This window comes from Hyaena hyaena, unplaced genomic scaffold (assembly GCF_003009895.1).
Source record: "Hyaena hyaena isolate Hyena2069 unplaced genomic scaffold, ASM300989v1 scaffold_423, whole genome shotgun sequence".
Classification (NCBI taxonomy): domain Eukaryota; kingdom Metazoa; phylum Chordata; class Mammalia; order Carnivora; family Hyaenidae; genus Hyaena; species Hyaena hyaena.
In genome coordinates this window covers 1,462,791-1,472,159 of record NW_024081058.1, presented here as the reverse complement: position 1 = coordinate 1,472,159, position 9,369 = coordinate 1,462,791, and the positions used below count along the sequence as shown (strand labels likewise).

General features: G+C 32.1%; 1 long non-coding RNA gene across 1 annotated transcript; it reads left to right on the top strand.

Annotated features, from left to right (window-relative positions):
* Nucleotides 1-4,418: 4,418 nt before the first annotated feature.
* Nucleotides 4,419-8,344, top strand: LOC120245563. The gene is made up of 4 exons (XR_005531823.1): nt 4,419-4,574; nt 7,174-7,346; nt 8,115-8,165; nt 8,326-8,344. It is a non-coding gene; the product is annotated as an uncharacterized LOC120245563 (long non-coding RNA).
* The last annotated feature ends 1,025 nt before the right edge of the window (nt 8,345-9,369 follow it).

The following is a 9,369-nucleotide window of genomic DNA, read 5'->3' as shown; positions in this document are numbered from 1 at the left end:
TCTTATTGTACATAAACCCAACATTAAAAATTTTATTAAGTAATTAATTATGGGGGTGGATAATGATTTGAAAATTGTAAGGGAAAGTAGCATAGAATCCAGCTGATATGTGAAAAAGTGGTGGATAGTAAAGATAAATGAAAAAGTAACAGTGCAGAGCATTAGATCATTTTTTAAATGCACAAACCATTGAAGAATTACAGAAATTGAATAAAATAATTATTTATATGATATGGTGAATTTTGAAAACATATTTGGAACAGTTAGATATGTTTTTTAAATAAACCTTCCTAAGGTAGATATCTGAGAGGAGGAGCTCATCCAGCCTAAATTATTTTATTAAATTTGATGATACAAACTGCCATTAATAGAAGATAAATCAAAGAAACTATGGTGTAAAGTAAATCTAAAGTCCTGTGGAGCACAAAATTAACTGAGTGTGTTATTGAACCTGTAGTTTTAATGCAAATATTAATCATTCAAATGTGTGAAAATCACTGCTGTTCTCAGGGAGCAAGTCATCAATACGGCTTACATCTATTAGAAAACCACCCTACCACATCATCCAAAAAGTAGAAATGAGAAATTTGCCTCATGTCCTTGCATGTTCCAAATCACAATCTATGATTTAGTATTTTCATTTGGATTGTGTCCAATTAATTTGTCTTTGATAGAAATGTGTTTTTGCTTACTTGTTTCAGCATTTAGACACTGGGTTCTAAAGCAAAAATAAAATCAAGGGAAAATTGCAGTAAGCATAGTTTATGAAGTGATTTATAAAATTTTTATTCTGAGATCATTTTAAACCTAAAGAAAACTTACAGGATTAGCCTTAAATTTATACTCCTTACCAGATTACCCAACCGTTAAATTTTGATGTTTTCTTAGTCATTTACTCTCTTTCTAAATATAGGCATGTGCTTCAGAACTATGTAAATATTTTTTCCTCATTAATCTCCAAATCCCAGTTTTAATATCCAAAATAACTAATGTGTAAATAAAATTTTATTATCATGATTTTAAAACGTTGTTTTTAACATCATTTTTCTTAATCCTTTAATAGTTGATATTTTGTTGTAATGGAAGCTGTTATTTCTCTATGTATGTCTGCATTATCCATTTATTATTTATTTGTTCTCATTTATTTATTATCTGTATGGACTCATCAGTTTCTTTTTCAATCATTGGGTCATAATCTGAAACTGCCACCATTTGTTTTGATGTTCAGGTTGTCTTAGATTTGATTAGGTAGATCCCCTTCAATGTAAATGTAGCTCATGTATTATTTTGATAGGGCCCCACAATTTTTTTGTGAACTCCCTTACTTTCTGGCAATACAAGATGTTGCATTTACAGTTTGAACTTTCTCTGTCTGAGATCTAAATTTGTTATCCATCTCTTCAAGTTATCTTCGTTATTTGTGTTAAGGAATGGTATTTGGAAACAAAATCAGGATCTAGGTATTCTTATTACTATTAATGCTACTGGAAGTCATTGCATCTAGGCCCTTTCAGCTAACAGAATTATTAAATATATGTATGCATATATTCTATACAAACATACATATATGTCTATATACGTGTGGAATTAAAATCATAAATTTATGAAACTCACATTGTCAATATAGTATGACAGATTTTTTAGGACTTTTCCTATTCCATATTTGTATTACTCTTCTCCTATAGTGAGAAAACTATCTCATCATTCTAGAAAGTTTCTTTGAAATGCTAAACTAATTTCACTATGGAAAATGATCCTACTAAGCAAAGTTTAAAATTATTGCTATAGTTCTTTATATCCTTAGATTGAAAGCACATGCTTTTTTAAAAAATTAATAACTTCTTGGGTTTTTATGCTGTATCTCCATCCATCCATCCATCCATCCATCCATCCATCCATCCATCCATATATACACATACACTGTTCTCCTTCTTTCCTCTTCCTAACCTCCTCTTTTTTTTTTCAATTGTGTAGAAGAACATTGCATGGATATAACTTATTTTTTATCAACATTTTACTAGGCATTATAATTTAGTTGTTTCCAATCTTTTGTGATTAAAGAAGTGCTGTACTGAATTGCACTCATATGGTTTATTTTTACATTGGTAGAATGGTAGAGGAACATCTTAAGGAAAAATTCTTGCAAATGGGGAATTGCAGTTTTATTTTAGTTGCTGTAAAATATTCTAAAGTATTATTTTGAACAGTCATGAAGGCGAATGAATATCCATTTCCAGTCTGTTGCATATATTTTTTAGTTTCAGCCCAGTGAATATAACTAAATCTAAAAAGAAACATATAAAGCAAGTAAAATCTAGAAATTGAGCAAAATACAGTTATCTGGGAAAATATGAATGTGTTTTTCAAATATAACTGTGAGAAAAAGAAACCAAGCACAAAGAGTACATACTGTGTGATTACATGTATATAAAGCATAAAAACAAGTAAAACTACTCTTCAGCTTGAAGACATCAGGATTATCATTTCCTTGGTGGGTTACTAGTGGCAGGAATGGAGCATGAGGGAGCTCTGAGATGTTGAATAATTCGCTGGCCATGACCAGAGTGTTGATGACATTATAATGTCCAGTGGAAGAAATTCATTAAGCATTTTATGAATTATATACTTTTGTATATAAAATAGGAAATTATTTAATAAATATTTAAAAGACAAAGTATATATGTTTTTCATTATATGAAAAAAACATTATTTTTTCCAAGTAAATTTATATTTAGAGTTTAAGGATATTCATAACTGTAGCTATGTTAAAATTTTTTGATGCATGTCAAATTTTAGAAAGATATATAATGTAAAGGTGATGGTTTTGGTAGCCTTAATTGCAATTAAATGCTTATTTATTTATTTATAAATGTGAATAAATTTGGGATATTTTTAAATTCAATAATTTAAAAGTTTGTAATAATCAGAATAATTATTGTTAACTATTTAAAGAGACAAATGTTCTTGGGAAACAAATGGTGTTGGGAAAACTGACAGGAACATGCACAAGGATGAGACTGGACCAGTTTCTTACACATACACAAAAATACTCAAAATGGACTAAGGGACTAAATATAAGACATGAAACTATCATGCCATAGCAACATCATTCTAGATATGTCTTCTGAGGCAAGAGAAACAAAAGCAAAAATAAACTATTGGGGTTACATCAAAATAAAAAGTTTCTTCACAGCAAAGGAAATTAAAGAAACAACACAAAACAAAAACAAACAAACAAACAAAAAACACCTAAGAGACATCCTACTGAATGGGGAAGATACTTGCAAATGACATGTCCAATAAAGGGTCAGTATCCAAAATCTATAAAGAACTTATAAAAATCCACCAAAAACCCCCAAAATAATCCAATTAAAAATGATCAGAAGACAGGAACAGACATTTTTACAAAGAATATATATAGATGGTCAACAGACACATGAAAAGACGTTCTACATCATTCGTCATCAAGGAGATGCAAATCAAATTTAGGATGAGATATTACCTCACACTTGTCAGAATGGCTAAAATCCAGAACACAAGAAGCTGCAAATGCTGGCAAGGATATGGAGAAAAAAGGAACCCTTATGCACTGTTGGTGGGAATGCAAACTGATGGAGCTACTGTGGAATACACTAAACAGGTTCTTCATAAAGCTTAAAACAGAACTGCTCTACAATCCTGTAATCACACTACTGGGTATTTATCCAAAAAATGCAAAAGCACTATTTCAAAGGTGTACCCCTTTATTTCTTGCAGTATTAATTACAATAGCCAAATTATGGAAGCAGTACAAGTGTCCATCAATAGATGAATGGATAAAGAATTTATACACACACACACACACACATGCACACACACACACGGGAATACTAATCAGCTATATAAATGAATGAAATCCTGCAATTTGCAACAACATGGATGGATCTGGCTAGTATAATGCTAAGTGAAATAAGTCAGTCAGAGAAAAACAAATACCATTTGATTTCACTCAAATGCAGAATTAAACAAAACAAATGAGCAAAGGGGAAAAAAGAGAGAGAGAAATCAAGAAACAGATTTTTAACTATAGAGAACAAACTGATGGCTACTAAGGGGGTGGTGGGTGGGCAGATGGGTGAAATATCATTAAAAAGTGATATGATGAGCACTGAGTAATGTATAGAACTGCTGTATCACTATATTCTATACCTGAAACTAACAAAACAATATATGTTAACTATACTGGAATTAAAATAAACAACTTAATAAAACTAAAGAGAGAAATGCTAAGATTTCAGTGACATAACAAAACCAAAGTATAGTTCTCATTGAAGAAAATAGGTTCAGATTTGGTGATTCTACAACCTTTATGCGGTAACGGTTCTTTCAGAATGTTTCAGAATTGTGAATCTGCATCATCTCCATCAGCATCTCATGGCCACCATAGGTACTGCAAAGAGAAAGTAGAGGCCAGACATACTGGTTTATCTGTCTCATTCTGGAAGTGACACACCATCCATTAGCCACATATATTCAAGTGGTTTCAAATTAATATCAAAGGATGTTGGGAATGTAAAGGGACACTAAAATATTTGGTGAGTACTTAGTGTCTGTACCATAACCTGGTGGTCTAGTACTAAACATATCTTTGCTCCCATTTCCTCACACACAATCCCTTCCAAAAGAAGGAAAAAAAAGTCTGTAGTCACTGTGTCGAAGTAATATGTTACAGAGTAATAATATAATAACCAAACATTTCATATGCAGGTTTAATTAAAAAATAATATTGAAATATTAGGGAGCCTTAAAACATTGATAAAGCAAATTCTCAATTCAAAATTAGACTCTAAAGAAAAGCCATTTACAGCTGTAATTATTTTCCTTTTTAAAAATTTATCTTAAATTATCTCCTTTGTGTTTCCCTTCATAAAATTCAAATAATATGGGGGCACATAGGTGGCTCAGTGGGTGAAGCGTCTGACCCTTGATCTTGGCTCAGGTCATGACTTCATGGTTCATCATATCGAACCCTCACATTGAGCTTTGCACTGACAGTGTGGAACCTGCTTAGGATTCTCTCTCTCCCTCTCTAAGTAAATAAATAAAAACTTAAAAAAAAAAAAAGCGTGGGGCACCCGGATGGCTCAGTCAGTTAAGCCTCCGACTTCAGCTCGGGTCATGATCTCACAGATGGTGACTTAGAGCCCCATATTGGCCTCTCTGCTGACACCTCAGAGCCAGGATTCTGTTTCGGATTCTGTGTCTCCCTGTCTCTCTATCCCTCCCCATTCACTTGTGGTCTGTCTCTCTCTCTCTCAAAAAATAATAAACATTAAAAAGAAGAACCTGCTAGTTGGAAAAAAAATTGGGTAGTGTGGATGAGACTTTATGGTCCTGAGAATTTCAGCAGATGTTTCAAAAAGTCCAGTGAGTACTTAGGGCTAAATTTTATTATTAGTGAATGTATAATCTGTGCTGATTTCATGGTGGTTACTGATCTGCATTTTGCCAGTTCATCATCAATCAGTACTTATGACTTCTTGGTATATCCTTTTTTGAACATAGTTCTAACATGTTACTTTAGGACTCTTTAAAAAAAATTATTTAAGGTTCTTTATTTAGAGAGAGACAGAGACAACATGAGTAGGGAAGAGGCAGAGAGAGAAGGAGAAGAGAGAGAATCTGCAACAGGCTTTGCACTGTCAGCACAGAGCCTGACACCAGGCTCCATCTCACAAAACCATGAGATCATGACCTGAGCCAAAACTGAGAGTCAGACACTTAACCAACTGAGCCACCCATGTGTCCTTTCCTGAAGGAACCTTAAAATTGAATATACAATAAAAAGTGCAGGAACAGTCTATATATATAATAAACCATGTGATTCATCTGCTAAAGTGATTAGTGCCTAGAGAAAAGGTATTGGGAGCACTTCACATATCTCCATTCTCTACACTATTTTTTTTTTTTTAAATTATTTAGAGTTCAGAATACTTCAGAGGACAACTTTAAAAATATTATGTGCAACTTTGGTTAGAGATATTTTTATGGACTAGCTAAATCTAGATATAGTTCTGGACTTGGTATGCTTCTTAAATCTGATGATTCATCTATATTCCAGAGCCATTATTTCTTTAAGTTACTTCTTTCTCATGTTATCAATTAATTCTTTTTTAATCTACTATTAGATTTGTGTTAGATCTTTTTCTTTTCTACATTTTTTTTTCAAATGAAAAGATCTAAATTAACTTCAATAGTTCTTTTCTTCAATGTGTTAAGCTATTGTGTTTTTTTTTTTAAAGTTTTTTATATTTTTTATGTAGTTTTCCTTCCTTCCTCCCTCCCTCCCTCCCTTCCTACCTTCCTTCTTTCCTTCCATTGTGGACAAGCAGAAGGAGAGGAAGGAAAAGAGAGAATCTTAAGCTCCACTCCCAGCATGGAACCCAACATGGGACTCGATCTCAAAACTGTGAGATCATGACCTAAACTGAAATCAAGGGTCAGACACTTAACCGACTGAGCCACCCAGGCACCCCTAAAATTTTTATTTTTAATTATTTTTTAATTTATTTTTAATTATTATAAAAACATAACAAAATTTACCATCTCTAGTATATAGTTCAGTAGTGCTAAATATATTTATATTATTTGGCAACAGTGTTTTGTCTAACTACTGAGTCTTTATTATCCAATATTTTTAAATTTATATAACTTTTATTTTCCAATTTGTTTCTCCATTTCTTTATTCTTCACAATATTTTTTTTATTTCTCTCATTAGTTTTATTGTATATTAATAAAAGACACTTTTAAATTGTTGCATATTTCTAATTCTTGTAGCTTTTAAGTTATCTCAATCAAGATAATAGGATTTCTCCATTCTTTTTTCTTTTTCATAAAGATGATAACCAGTAAAGAATATTTTGCTTACAGATAACTGTTACTTTTGTAATCCTATCCTTCATTCCATTATTTTTAGTCACTTATATTGATTAACTAAGGAACAGAGTGAGTTTTATAAGTAATCAATGCAACTTCTTGGTTATACTATTGCTCTGAGAAAGTAAATTTGGCTCATTATTTTATGTAATTATTAGCTTCTTAAGTATAACTAATTCTTCAAGGTCTAGATTAATTTCTACGTCTTTCATGAAGTTTATACTCTTGTTTTAAGATGATCTTTTATTGTTTGCTAGATTGTGCCAGCAACTACTGGGGCTATGAACATCCCTACTCTTACTTAAAACAAAATGGAATTTTCATTTTCTCAGTAACTCAAAGATTCCAAATTGACTGCTATCTATCTATCCGCCTTGATGTGAAATGAGATTTGGAACCATAAATAAATATGAACCTTGTGCTCTGTTAGGTAAGTGTGTAGAATCAGATGATACTGACCAAGAAATTATCACACAAAAAATCACAAAGTTGGAGCAGTCATTGAGAGTTACTCAGGAAAATTAAATTTGGAACATCTCAAAAGCCACCAACAAATGTCTTCTAGAGTCCTCTAGATGGGAGTAACCAAAAGAGACTTTTCCCACTAAAGTCTCTTCCCTTAGACTCTCTTGCTTATGAATATGTGCTGCTTATCTCAGATGCTAAATGGACCATTATCCTATTTATTGACCCATGTTTTCTTCCAGCTAGTTTCTAATGTGTTTGGAAACAGTAGTTTTTTTAAATACTCAAATATGCATCATATTTTTTCTGTACATGCTAGGTATACTATATTCACTTTTCTACTCTATATAGAATTTAACTAGATGGAAATCTTAATCTTATTTATAATCAGAATAGTCACAGAATAGCCAAGTATAATACTGTGGTTCCATTTTCTGTATATATTTAGGTACATATCTATATATTTAGTTATCCATTGGGTAAAAAATATAAATTATGAGAATTTCAGACAATGGTTTAATGCAAAATATGAATACCTAGTGTCCAATTTGATAGAAAATAACAATAATTAGATGATAAAATATCAAACAATAGATTCACGTGAGTACAATTTTGTAACTATTATAGAAATAGTAAATAATGGGGAGCTAATTTTATAATATTGGTAAGACATCAAACATCACATGATTACAACTGAGCCAATGGTTCTTTCCATCTCTCTCTCTGCCTGCAGGATTTGGGGGGACTGTCAATGCCATGTCACACTGCTGCAAAATCCTCAAAAGTAAGCAAAAACAAGTGTCATTGGATAGGTTCCTTGTTAAAGTTGCACAAAAAGAAAAATATTCCATTGAGCCAATAGATAGCAGTGATTCCGTGAGTGATGGTGAAAGTTGTCCTTTCACTACACAATAACTTTCTTCTCTCTTGTTTCCCTCTACCAGCCAGGAAGATTTTCAAAGGTGAGTGTAGGTTAATTTGTTTATTTTTCCATTAGATTGTGTATTTTCTTATTATTGTATATTATATTACTGTTATGTAGTCATTTTTATATGAATATTTAGAATATATAGAATGGATCATCATTTCTGTTATTTCTTGTGGGGAAATTCAGTTTGATACACAAGTGCTTCAGATTACAAGCATGTTTCTGGAACAAATTATGCTCCAACCAAGATTTTACTCTTTTTGCATTTCTGATAGCAAGGTAACTTAAAATTATTATTAGGAAGTATTTAACATCAGGAGTATTTATTTCCTATTACTTTCTCTTGTATTATCCTTAAAGCCTATCAAGTTTATTCTATGTTATATCAAAACAATTATTTTTCTTATGGGAAAACATTCTATGTTTTTCATTTCATCATAAGTATGATTTGTATTAATGAGTATGTGGAACCTATGAAGTACCTTTAAATTGATATTCCAAGATCTAGAGAAGATTTTCCAAGAGAAGATTTTCTCTTACAGAAACTTCCATTTTAAAAAAGAATTTGTGGAAGTATTTATTTTTAAAATACTTTTACCCACTTATATTTCAAATCCATCTTTTGCCTCAGACAAGTAATAAAAAATAAAATTAAAAATTCTCCTTTATTTCTTTGTTTATGCTGCTGACTCTAAGACTTCAAGTTCATATTTTAGTAATATACCAGTCTGACTCATAACCTGTCTTTTTTTTCTTTCACTTTTGATGACTTGCTCAAGAATGCCAGAGAAAGTGGGGCGCCTGGGTGGCTTAGTCGGTTAAGCGACCAACTTTCGCTTAGGTCATGATCTCGCGGTTTGTGGGCTCGAGCCCCGCGTCGGGCTCTGTGCTGACTGCCAGCTCAGAGCCTGGGGCCTATTTCAGTCTGTGTCTCCCTCTCTCTCTGACCCTCCCCTGCTCACGCTGTCTCTCTCCTAGAAATAAATAAAAACATTTTAAAAAAATATTAAAAAAGAATGCCAGAGAAAGTTTAGTTTCCTGGCTTTCACTGCATCAGTCT